We start from the raw sequence: 12838 nt of genomic DNA, 5'->3' as shown, positions 1-12838 counted from the left end.
CTGGGTTCCCAGAGGGTGTGGGCTGCCTGGGGTTTCTCAGTTTCGTTTCTAGGGCCCATTTCCTTCGTTTGCATAACGAACTCTCAAGGAGGCTAGGAAGTTCCCCCAAGCCCCCTCCTCTTTCTGAGCCACTCAGGAAATAGATATGCTGAGCTGGAGGTTTCTGAAACTGCTGAATCAGGAAGAAAAGGCCACGAACCCAGGGGGTAGGTTGGGGAGGGGCCAGGACACGAAGGACATTGGCCATTCTGATTACCCTGTCTCAGGTGCCCCCCGTCAGTGATCCTCCTGCCCATTGTAGGTCACTATGCAACTCCATCACACCCATGCTCCTACAGCAGCGCTGGTAAAGAGTGGGGACCCCGCGTCTCAGATCATAGGGTGCTCGCTGGTTACAGGCACAGCATGTGGAGACAAGCCAAGGGAGGCTGGAGCTGTGGGGACAGAGCTCCCTCCCCACAGGGCCGGGGACAGCTTTTGACCATGCAGGAGGGTAGACCCACTGGACGCTGCCACACGACCTTGCTTGGCCCCCAGGTCTGGCCTGGGCCCTTCCAGTTTAAGCATTTGGGATTTTAAGCACTTGGATTTTCTGCCTTTTCCGCCTCTTCCTATGGGAACTCCCCCAGCTAAGTGCTCAGCTCCGGCGTGTCTCGGGGAAATCACTAGAGTCGGGGGTGGCCCTCCTTGGCTTTCCCCTCTCAAGTGGAAAAATTCTGCTTCCTTTGACCATCCCCCAACTTTATTTCCCCGCGGTCCCCCAACCTGCCATTCCTCCCTCCCACCCCTGCCCCTCATTCTTCAGCCTCAGCTCCTTTCCTGCCCTCAGCTCCACCTTCTCTCATCATGCCCCCTCCAGCCCTAACCTCCTCCAGGATCCTTCCCATCTCTTCCTGCTCCCCTGGGTCCTCCAGGCCCCAGTTTCACCCCTGCCTTTTACTCCCACCCATGCTGGGGAGTGGGGGCATGGGGTGGTGGTCACCTTCAGGCCTGCCCCACCCTATAAGCGCCTTGAAGGTCAGAGGCCTGTGGTGCTTTTGAGGACCACACCCAGCACCCTCTGCTGGGCCCCTGGACAGATGCTGGATTGGCAGGCTGTTGCCATGGGAACCTCCCAGGGCCACTGGTGCAGGGACATCTCCTCCTCTCATCTGTTCCGGGTCGTAGATACTCCTGGTCCCTCCACACTTCACCTGCTCACAGAAGGTCTAGCAGGAACTCTGCAGGGTGGGGTGTGTGTGTGGGTTATTGGCCTAAACCCAGACCACATCAGGTCCCTCCTCTCTGCTTTCACCAGTCAGTGGTCAGAGCCACAGAAACCCCCTAGTAGTAATTCTTGGGGGTTGTCCGAGTTCCCTATCCCTCCCCTGTGGACCTTCCCTCAAGGTTGCTGCCCATCACTTTGGTAACCCTCGGCTTCTGGAATAGGCCCTGCCCATATAGAACCAAAGCAGGCCCCTTCCCCGCTCACCTGGTCTTTATCCGGGGCCAGGTGGAGACCCAGCCCAGGTCTCTTCTAACTAGACCGGTGGCCTGGGCCTGCCTGCGGGCCTTCTTGCTTTAGGGCTTGGCTTTCTCATCACTGAAGTGAGCCTGTAGATCCCCCTCATGAGTTGCTGTGATGATGGAATGAGTCATCCAAAGACAAAGGAAAACGCTTTTCAAACTGCAGAGTGCTGTCAAAAGTTTTAGTTATTTTTATTTTACTTAGCCTCTGAGGAGGAAGTTGAGGCCTCTGTGAACTACTGATCTGGGAGCAGAGGGTGTTGGTTCCCAGACTGTGTAGTAGGAGCTGATAGGGGAAAGATGCCAACTAACACCCAAGACCCAACACTGTGCTCCCTGCTGGGAGGAGACCACGGTCTTTGCCCCTGAGGCTAATCAAATGAGTTTATTACCAAGCAGAGAGTTTTTGTTTTTTTTAATAGTTTATGTTTTTAAATTTTAAATAAAAATATTTATTTTTAATTGATTGATGATTGCTTTACAATATTGGTTTGATATCTGTTGCACATCAACATGAATTAACCATAGGCGTCCCCTCCCTCTAGAACCTCCCTCCCACCTCCCATCCCTCTAGATTACTAGGGAGCCCCAGCTGGAGTTCCCTGAGTCACAGCGAATTCCCACTATCTATTTACATATGTTAGTGTAATACCAAGCAGAGTTTTAAAAGTACTCTCTTATCGGTGCCAGGAAGGTGAAGAGGAAGGAGGGGGTGGTGTTTTTTTGGGGGGGGGGGGCTGCTGCGCTATGTGACATGTGGGATCCTAGTCCCTTGGCCGGGAATTGAACCTGCACTTCCCGCAGTGGAAGCATGGAGTCTTAACTACTGGACCACCAGGGAAGTCCCGGGAAGGGGTGGCCTTTGAGCTGGACCTTGAAGATAATAAGGATAGATGATGGGGAGGGGATTTCAGACGAGGCAGAGGTGAGGCCTTAGGGGAGGGTGGAACAGCCCTGTGGTCAGATGGTGTGAAGTTCCTGTTCCTGTAAGGGAGCAAGTTCTCCCATAGGCCTGCTTGCAAGTCTAAGGGGGAGCGCCACTATAGGAAATGGGGAGAGGCGTGAGGGGCAGGGGGCGTGAAAAGGGAAGACACAGGGGTGCAGGGCAGCTGGCAGGTGGAAGGGTGGACTAGAAAGACGTGAAATCACAGGTAGGTAGGAGGCGTCAGCCAGCAACTCAGGAGGGAGATGATGCAGGCCCGATTTAGAGCAGGGAGTTAGAAAGGTCTGGCCTTGGACGGGACAAGGACAAGGGGCAGGGAGGAGCCAAGGACACGTGGAGCTTCCCAGCCTCGTGACAGTTGGATGACTGCAGCCTCACACCATACCAGGAAAGAAGGAGGAAAGGCTGGAACTGGTTTTGTAGGGGATGGGGTGGGGTGAGGCGTGTGGAGTGGGGATGGAGGGGGCTGGGGACAGGGGACGGGGAGCTGGTGGGCTTGACTGCTTCGATGCGGGACAGGGGTAGGGCCAGTCTTGCATCACCCTTCTGCTCCACTGAGTTGCATGCGCCTGCCCCTCAGTCCTTGTGTCCCTCCTACCCCCTGCCCACCCCCGAATTCCTTTCCAGGGCAGGGCCCCTTGGAGAACTTCTTACCAGTCAGTACACTCATCTCTACAGGGCCTGAGGGGAGGCACCCCGCAGAGGGGAGTGCGTCCACTGAGGTCACCACTGAGCCCTTCACTGCAGTCAAGGTGAAAGGTCATCATGCAGGGCCCACGGGCCGAAACCTGAAGCCGTGCACTGTGGAGAGGGAGGTAGATGTTAGACAGCCCCCTGAGAAGCTCAATCCCCTGTGGGCCAAACAGACCTGCCAGAAATTCTTGCTTATCTGGAATGCGGCCTTGGGCCCTTGGGGAGGCAGCTTTCTTTGTAGGGATGGCCCAGTGCAGGAACCTTGGCATGAGGAACAGGCCGCCCCTCTCATCTCCGTGGGCCATGGACTTTCAGAGCCCTTCTCTGCCTTTTATCTCACTGAGAAGTAGGCCTTAAAGAAGGTGAGACCACAAGAATCTCTCATTTTTATACAGGTGAAGAACTGAGAGGGAGGGAGGAGTTGACTTGCCTAAGGTCCTATGATAGCTGGACAGTGACAGGGGAAGACTGGCCCCTAAGAAGCCCTTAGGACGCCAGGGGAAATTTGAAATGTCCGGTACCACGGCTTTCCACGCCCCTCCCCCAGAACTGACCCAGGGGTTGCAAGAAATAGCTGAGCTCCCATCTGTGGGTCCCTTTTGGGCTTCCCCAGTGGCTGAGTGGTAAAGAATCCACCTGCAACTCAGTCCTTGAGTTGGGAAAATCCCTTGGAGGAGGGCATGGCAACATACTCAGTATTCTTGCCTGGAGAATCCCATGGACAGAGGAGCACCTGGCGGGCTGCAATTCACAGGGCTGCAAAGTGTCGGACACGACTGAAGTGACTGAGCATGCGGGCACTCTGGGTCCCTTTAGCTGACTCCTCCTCCCTGGGCCTGTGTGCCCCCGACTTCAGCTACCTGGCCCTGGAGGCATTTCCTCTCTGGCTCCCAGCTGCCACCTGACTGGCCCCAGCATGTGGGTAGGAGAAGGCCAGTCCTGGAAGGACCGTCATGAGCACTGGTCTCACCTCTTTTGTTCAGAGGTGAAAACTGAGGCCCAGAGAGGGAAGTGACTTGTCCAAGGTCGCAAAGCTTGCTAGGGACAGAATGGAGACCAGAGCCCAGGGCTGCTGACTCCTAAGAGTCCCCTGTTCCTCTTACCTCCGCTCCTCTCTCTGGTTCTTCACCCTTGGAATGCAGGCTCTGAGGTGAGGTCTGGAGAAGCAGCTTGCTGCAAGACAGATCTTCCCCTGCCGCAGCTGAGCGGTGCCTTCTGCCTGGCTCCTTCTGCGGCGACGCCTGCAGCAGTGGCCACAGGGGGGCAGCCGCCCGAGAGACAGGAGGCTGGCCAAGGATGGGCTGGGAGAGAGGGGACCCCTGGAGCTGCCCTGGAACCGGAACAACTGAATGTGGGGTTATGAGGTCTCAGCCTTGAGGACACCCACAAATGGCCTTGTAGCCTCAAGAGTAAATCCAGGCTCCCCAACTCTTTGCGTCAGAGCTCCCATTAACATGCTCATTCATTTATTCATCAGTCACTTGTGGAGCACTCATACCCTGGGCCTGGCCCTGGGCTGTTACTTGATATTCTTTCCAAGAGCCTGCTGAGTGTTCAATCTCCTTTTGAAAAGAAATATCAAACTTTATCACTAACATTGTTAAATAACAGTCCCCAAAGGGGAAAGGTAGGGGGGAGGGATAAATTAGAAGTTTGGGAGTAACATATACACACCACTATATATAAAATAGGTAACCAACAAGGACCTACTGTATAGTTAGGGAACTCTACTCAATATTCCATAATAACTTATACAGGAAAAAGAATCTGAAAAAGAATAGATACATATATATGTATAATTAAATAAATTGGCTGTACACTGGAAACTAACACAACAGTGTAAATTAACTACAATATATAATTGAAAAAAAAAAGAAATATTGGCCTTTATCACTAAGGTTGCTAAATGACAGATGAAATCTATAAGTCACTAATCATTTTGCCTGCCCCATGCGGCTTGTGGGACCTCAGTTCCTCAGCCAGGGATTGAACCTGGGCCACTGCTGTGAAAGCCTGGAATTCTAACCACCAGGCCAGCAGGAGCTCCCCTCAATTGCTCTTTTGTAGTCTGTCCCTCAGCTCCACGGTTTACATTCACCACAAAATAATCTAATGGACAAACAAAATCATGCCTCAAAATCACGAATCTTTATTTAAAAAAACAAAACAAAACTCAGACTTCCGTGGTGGTCTAGTGGTTAGGAACCCATCTGCCAATGCAGGGGACATGGGTTCGATCTTTGGTCTGGGAAGATTCTGCACGCTGCGGAGCAACTGAGCCTGTATGCCTCAGCTACTAAACCCACGCTCTAGAGCCTTCGAGCCACAAGAGAAGCCACTTCAAGGAGAAACCGATGCACTTCAACTGGAGAGTAGGCCCTGCTCGTGGTAACAAGAGGAAGCCTGAGGACAGCGACTAAGCCCCAGTGCAACACAGCAAAAAAGACCCCAAACAAACTACCCCCACAGAAACCAAAACAAAACTCTGTTCTCTTATTGTGTTCAATGTTTACCTGTAGCCACCATCCTTGAGTACATTAGTTAAATTTTTGGAGACTGTTTCTTTTGAAGATGGGAGGATCCTTGCTTTGCCTACATTATTATTATTTTAATTTTTAACATGTATCAGAATTTAATTCTTTTTTCCTCAAGCCAACTATTATTCTTTATTTCATAGATTTTATGATTCTTCAAAAGCTTAAAAAAATTGGAGTATAATTGCTTCACAAAATTGCGTTAGTTTCTGCTGCACAATGAAGTGAATCAGCTATCTGTATGCATGTATCCCCTCTCTCAGGAACCTCACATCCCAGCCCCATCCCACCCCTCTAGGCCATCACAGCAGCAACCTGAGCTCCCTGATTACACAGCAGCTTCCCCTAGCTATCTATTTTGCATACTGTAGTGCATACATGTTAGTTCTACTTCTGTGATTCGTCTCACCCTCTTCAGAATTTTATCCTTTTTAAAGGCTGAATAATATTCCATTCTAAGTATATATCACATTTAGTTTATTCATTCATCTGTTTGGGTTTTTTTTTTGTTGTTGTTGTTTGTTTGTTTTTTGGCTTCACCAAGAGGAGTATAGGATTTTAATTCCTTGACCAGGGATTGAACCTGGGCCCCAGCTGTGAGATGCCAATTCCTAACCATTGGACCACCAGGGAATTCCCTCATTTACCCATTCATTTGTTGATGGACATTTGAATTGTTTTCATCTTTTGATGACTTCGACTAGTGCTGACATGAATGTGAATTTTATATCTGTTCGAGAACTACGTTCAAAGCTGTTGGTTAACATACTCAAAAGTGGAATTGCTCATGGTCATTCTGTCTTTCATTTACTTTTTAAATAGTGCTTTGCCTACATTACAGATATGGTAAGAATATGAAGTTAAAAGTATTTACAGTCTATAGTAGATGCTCTTTGAATGCTAGAAGCATGCCTTTTTATATATTAATATACAGATTGCTCAGATTTTATCTTGGCTGTACAATATTCATTGAATTGTGCCTCAGTTTTCTCAGCCATAAAACTGAAGGTAAAATCTCTACCTTATAGTGATGGAAATGATTTGTGGACCAGCGACTGAACAGGAGACTCCAACTCTCCACTGGTCTGCTGGAGGGGATGCACCGTCCAGTGGAGGGTTGGATGACCCTCTGGGAACTCCCTGGGTGAGCAACCTCTCACCTCCAGGGACAACTTTGGCTTGCGGCATTTCTTAAAGCTAGAGAACCTACCAAGTCAGAGCTGGGTTCATCCTCACTGGGTTCTTAAAAATTTGGGAGGAGGGGGTTCACGAGAGGAGTGGGACCCTAAGTGTCAGATTCTTTGGTTGTTTGTTTTTTACTTTTTTTAGACTTTTCCTTTTAAAATTTTATTTATTTATATTTATTTTGGCTGCACTGGGTCTTTGTCATGGTGCTCTGGCTTTCTCTAGGGGCAGCACACAGGGGCTTCTCTTGTGGCACACGGGCTCAGTAGGGCATGCTTAGTTGCCCTGTGGCATGTGAGATCTTAATTTCTCTGACCAGTGATCAAACCTGAGTTGCTTGCATTGCAAAGCAGATACTTAACCCCTGGGCCAACAGGGACGTCCCTCCAGTTGTTTTTAAGTTGTTTTGCCCCTTCTCTCTGCTGTGGGATCCCAGGGTGGGGTGCAATGTATGATAATCTTTTTGGTAAATGAGCAAACGGGCAAATCTCTGAGCTATAATGAGCCTCAGTCGTCTCATTTTTAAGTCAGGACAGTACTGTTTACATCACATGATTGAGGTCTGACACAGAGTAAACACTCAGCCGTTGTTGTTCAGTCACTCGGTCATGTCCTTGTGACCCTATGGACTGCAGCATGCCAGGCTTCCTGTCCTTCACTATTTCCTGGAGCTTGCTCAAACTCATGTCCGTTCAGTTTATGATGCCATCCAACCATCTCATCCTCTGTCCCCTCCTTCTGCTGCTCTCAATCTTTCCCAGCATCAGGGGCTTTTCCAATGAGTCAGCTCTTTGCATCAGATGCTCAATAGATATTAATTATTGGCTATCTGAGGGGAGAGAAGTAAGTTGACAGTTATGGTGTGATGTAAGGTGCTATATAGGGGAGCGGTGCTGTGTTTAGTCACTCAGTCGTGTCCGACTCTTTGCGACCCCATGGACTGTGGCCTGCCAGGCTCCTCTGTCCATAGGGATTCTCCAGGCAAGAATACTGGAGTGGTTGCCATGCCCTTCTCTACAGGATCTTCCCAACCCAGGGAGCAAACCCAGGTCTCCCGAATTACAGGTGGATTCTTTACCGTCTGAGCCACAGAGCAGAGGGTATATCAGGAGCATAGAAAACAGATGCGTGTAAGTCAGATGGGATAGGGGGTCAGGGACAGCTCACTGGAAGAGGCAAGACAAGCTAAATGTTGAAGTACAAGTCGGACTCTGTTTCATGACAAAAAAAGCAGGAAGAGTGTTTCAGGCAGAGGGAATAACATTTATTAATATGAGGATGCATAGAGACATTTCCAGGTTATATCAGAGCATCCTGCAAGTGCTAATTTATATAAATTTCCCCTCTCCAATTCTGGAATGAAGCCTCTCATGCTCCATTTTTAAACTGTCTTGAAATTTCGTGTCTCCCATGAGAATCAATGCTGTTTGAGAAAAGGCTCTGTTTGGTTTACTGTTGTGTCTCTAGCAGTTCCTGGCACGTTTTAGAACTTTATTTATTTTTTTCATTTTAGAACTTTAATACACGTTGAATGAATGCATAGACGTCTCTCCCAACAGCTTCTTATAGACTCAGACTTCCCCTATTTTTCCCTCTCTACTATTTTCTTACAACCCCAGGGGACTTCCCTAGTGGTCCAGCAGCTAAGACTCCATGCTCCCAACACAAGGGGTGCAAGTTCACTCTCTGTTCAGGGAACTAGATCCCACATGCTGTAACTAAGACCTGGTGGAGCAAAAGAAATAAATGAATAAGGATTGAAAAAAAAAATCCAAACAAAACAAACAAGCCCATCCCATTCTGTCCTGCATCTGCTAGGCTCCGTTGCCCCTGAAATGGTGGTCATCAAACACATGAGGACTGATTCACAAGTCACATCTACACTGACCACACCAGCAGAAGGGGATGCTTGGGTCAGTTGGACAATGACCATGGGAGAATAAACTGGAACCAGAGCACAGAGCTGAAGCAAGGGTAACTCGTGGTGTTGCTGAGCCAGGACAACATCTGGTTCCACTGTGGGACAGGCTCGCCCTGGAGGGGCAGACCTTGGTACCCCCTGCTCAGGGCTCCCTCTGTCTGGGCAAGGTTGGAGGGGTACTGACAAGCCCAGCTCTTCCCTCTTCTAGGCTCTGCGGAACTGTAAGAGCCACGCCCCTGCAGACTTATCTTGTTTCTGAGTACGTTAAAACAATGAGCAGGTGACCTTCAAACAGGCCTTCCTCCCAAGCTTTGGGTCAGTGAGGCAAACTTCTCTTTGTTTATTATTATTAAAAAATTTTTTTTATTTGGCTGCACTGGGTTTTAGCTGTTGTTGTGGAGTCGCTCAGTCGTGTCTGACTCTTTGCAACCCCAAGGACTGCAGCACGACGCCAGGCTTCCCTGACCTTCACCATCTCCTGGAGCTTGCTCAAACTCATGTCCATTGAGTCAATGATGCCATCCAACCATCTCATCCTCTGTCATCCCCTTCTCCTCCTGTCCTCGATCTTTCCCAGCATCCGGGTCTTTTCTAATGAGTTGGCTCTTCGAGTTAGGTGGCCAAAGTACTGGAGCTTCAGCTTCAGCATCAGTCCTTCTAATGAATATTCAGGACTGGTTTCCTTTAGGATTGACTGGTTTGCTCTCTTTGCAGACCAAAAGACTCTCAGGAGGATCATAGTTACAGCCTGTGAACTCTTAGTTGTGGCATGTGGGATCTAGTCCCCTGACCAGGGATGGAACCCTGGGCTCCCTGCATTGGGAGTGTGGAGTCTTAACCACTGAACCACCAGGGGAATCCCAAAGTTAAAGGGAAAGTGTTAGTCATTCAGTCATGTTCTACTCTTTGCAACCCCATGGACTAATAACCCGCCAGGCTCCTCTGGGTTGGGAAGATCCCCTGGAGAAGGGAATGGTAACCCACTCCAGTCTTGTAGCCTGGAGAATTCCATGGACAGAGGGAAGTCCCAAACCTCTCTTTAAATTGTCCATTCCTTTAGTGAGAGGTGACTCTCAGATGTTCCAGTGTTCCTGAGTTCTGGGAGAACTCTTCTGTTTTCTGAGGCTGGCACTGGCTTCCTCAGGCATCACCTTCGGAACTGTCATCAGGAGGCAGTGTCACCTAGAGTCTGGCTTCCAGTCCCAGTACCCAGGAACTCTGGCCACTCCGTTCTGGTGTCTGCTGCTGTCAGACACTCCTACTCCTTCGGTCTTTTCTGCCTCACCCTTGGCAGCAGCCTGGCCTTTAGCCCAGCCTGTTCTACCCTAAAAATAGTGCAGTCCTGCATATTTGTGCAGTCCTGGACAGATTAGGAAAGCTTTCTACACGTATTCACGTATTCCATGTTCCCTTTGGTTGTTGAAGGAAGGAGGAGCAGATGTTACATAACATGAAGAGTTTCATGGGCTCTGGGAGGGAAGCACTCCTTTGGGGAGCACATGGGCAAGTGACCTTGGAGGGCAGGGTGCATGGGTGTGGGAATTTGCAGGTTGAATGGTTTCTGGTGATGACAAGGCCCAGGGTGTGCCCATGAGAGCTGGCATCCTGAGGAAGAGAGGATGAAAAAGACTTTGGACGTCCGAGGCCAAGGCTTTGAGCTGTTGCGGTGTTGGATGGGCTGGCCAACAGACAGTGAAGTCACCAAGAAGGATGATGGGAATCCAGTGGAAAAGAAGACAGGGAGCCAATGGCTGAGACTCAGGATGTGAGAATGATCGCCAGCATTGGTGGTTGTCAACAATGAGGAGGGGAAGAGGGCAGCTCAGGCAGGTGGTATGAGTCTTAGAGGAGCCACAGTTTTCTAAGAAGCAGGGGAGGAACGGCCCAGAAGCTGAAATGGAGTGGGAGGAAGGCTATAGACACAAGTTTCTGGATGCTTAGCTCTGAGGCTGCCCCTGGGAAGGTAGTAGGGGACAGTGAGGTTCCGGCAAGGCAAGGAGCAGGAGGGAGCTACTGAGAAGAGACTGGGGTTTGGGGGATATATTCTAATCACTGGGCCTTCCAGGGAGCTTCATTCTGGGAAGGGTTAGGGGGAAGGAGCAGGGGTGTGGTTGGGTCAGGTGAGGGAGGGGACTCTGGGAGGTCTGATTTCTCAGGGGTGACTCAGGAGGGCAGGAGCATGAGTGCAGTTAATCCTTTTTAGTCTCTGCTGGCAGAGGTGGGCCTGGTGCTTTTGGTGAACTCCCAGAGAAACTTGTTGAAGGTGACCTGGGAAATCTGATCCTGCAATGGATTGTAAACTCTGAAACTGAGACTTCCCTGGTGGTCCGGAGACTAAGATTCAGCTCCCAATGCAGGGGGCCCAGGTTCCATCCCTGGTCAGGGAACTACATCCCACATGCCACAACAAAGGCCCAGTGCAGTCAAATCAGTAAATAAATATCACAAAGAAAAATGAACTCTGAAATCACACATGGCTCAGAATAAATAACAACTCCATATTTGAAATCTTTCTTGTTTACTTATTTATTTTTGGCTGCTCTGGGTCATTGCTGTGCCAGGGCCTTCACTAGTTGCAGCAAGCAGGGTGGGCTACTCTTGCCACGCACAGGCTTCTCATTGTGGTGGGTTCTCTTGTTGCAGAGCACAGGCTCTAGGTGTGAGGGCTTCTGTGGTTGTAGCACTCTGCCTCAGTAGTTGCGGAGTGCAGGCTCTAGGGCTTTTACTGGTTGTGGCACACGAGCTCAGTAGTCGTGGCTTGTGGGCACAAGAGCGTAGTTGCTGTGTGGCATGTGGAATCTTCCTGGACCAAGGATTGAACCTATGTCCCCAGAATTGGCAGGCAGATTCTTATGCACTGCGCCACCAGGGAAGTCCAACGATTCCATATTTAGGTTGTTCAGTTGCTCAGTTGTGTCCAACTCTTTGCGACCCCATGGACTGTAGCAGAGCAGGCTTCCCTGTCCTTCACCATCTCCTGGAGCTTGCTCAAACTTACGTCATTGAGTTGGTGATGCCATCCAACCATCTCATCCTCTCTTGTCCTCATCTCCTCCTGACTTCAGTCTTTCCCAGCATCAAGGTGTTTTCCAATGAGTCGGCTCTTCGCATCTGGCACTTAATAATAAATGAAGCATTTTTATTGTATTTTATCATATATTTTCCTCATTTCCTCCTTAACACAACCCTGTGAGATGGGAACTCACAGTGACTTGCTGAAGGTCACATTCCGACCAAGTGCCAGGATGCCAAAGCTGGGATTATAATTCCACTGTAGGCTTCCTTCGAAGTGCATGCAAATGTGCAGTGCTTTCAGAATTTCTTACAAGAAAAAAAAAAAAAAAGACCTTCCCAAAGTCCATTCTTTTTGTATCTTACCACTGATCATTTTATTTTCCTTAGCTGCTCTGTGTCATCTTTTCCATGTTCAGAGAATTAACGGTTTCTCCCAAAGGAGATCTTCACACCTCACTTCTCTTTACATGATAGCATGTAAAACAGAAGCAGTAATGGGTTGCAGGCTGTTGTGACAAATTCAGAGAGATACAGGGCAGCGAGCCATAGCTAAAGACAACTCCACTTCCTTAACTGGGGCTGGCTGGCAGCTGCTGTGGGCAGAGTCAGAGCTGAGAATTCAGGGTAGAGACAGATCACTGCCCCTTATTTTGCCCCTTGAACTCCTGGTTGAGAGCTGGACTCCAGATGAAACTAGATAATCTAGTCCAGGAGTGGCTTCAAAGAGCCTTTTAAACTTACTTTATTCCAAGCTCTCTGGCTTCAGAAAACTTTTGGAGAGGAAGCCGCGGCTAGAAAACCGACGTGAGTTCTCTTTCCTGGATTAAAGGATCAAACTGCAGTAGCCTCGCTGACTATAAAACCCATTTAACAATAAAAAAAGCATGTTTGACTAAGTCCCTCCCCCCAGCAGACGTCACAAAACACGCCCCTCGCGTCCTCGCCTTATTTCACATCCAGAAACACCTATTTTTCACTCTGGGGGTCATATACGGATTTGCTTTAGCACACGCATTAAAATGCACAGATAAACAGGTAGTT

At 49.4% G+C, this 12838-nt stretch overlaps 1 long non-coding RNA gene across 1 annotated transcript; it reads right to left on the bottom strand.

Moving 5' to 3' along the window:
* Positions 1-11292: 11292 nt before the first annotated feature.
* Positions 11293-12671, bottom strand: LOC139035140 (uncharacterized). The gene is made up of 2 exons (XR_011487673.1): positions 12539-12671; positions 11293-11899 (listed from the first exon to the last, which is right to left on the bottom strand). It is a non-coding gene; the product is annotated as an uncharacterized lncRNA (long non-coding RNA).
* Positions 12672-12838: the final 167 nt, after the last annotated feature.

This window comes from Odocoileus virginianus, chromosome 5 (genome assembly GCF_023699985.2).
Source record: "Odocoileus virginianus isolate 20LAN1187 ecotype Illinois chromosome 5, Ovbor_1.2, whole genome shotgun sequence".
Classification (NCBI taxonomy): domain Eukaryota; kingdom Metazoa; phylum Chordata; class Mammalia; order Artiodactyla; family Cervidae; genus Odocoileus; species Odocoileus virginianus.
Note: the sequence above shows the minus strand (reverse complement) of the source record. Positions and strands in the feature narration are given on the sequence as shown.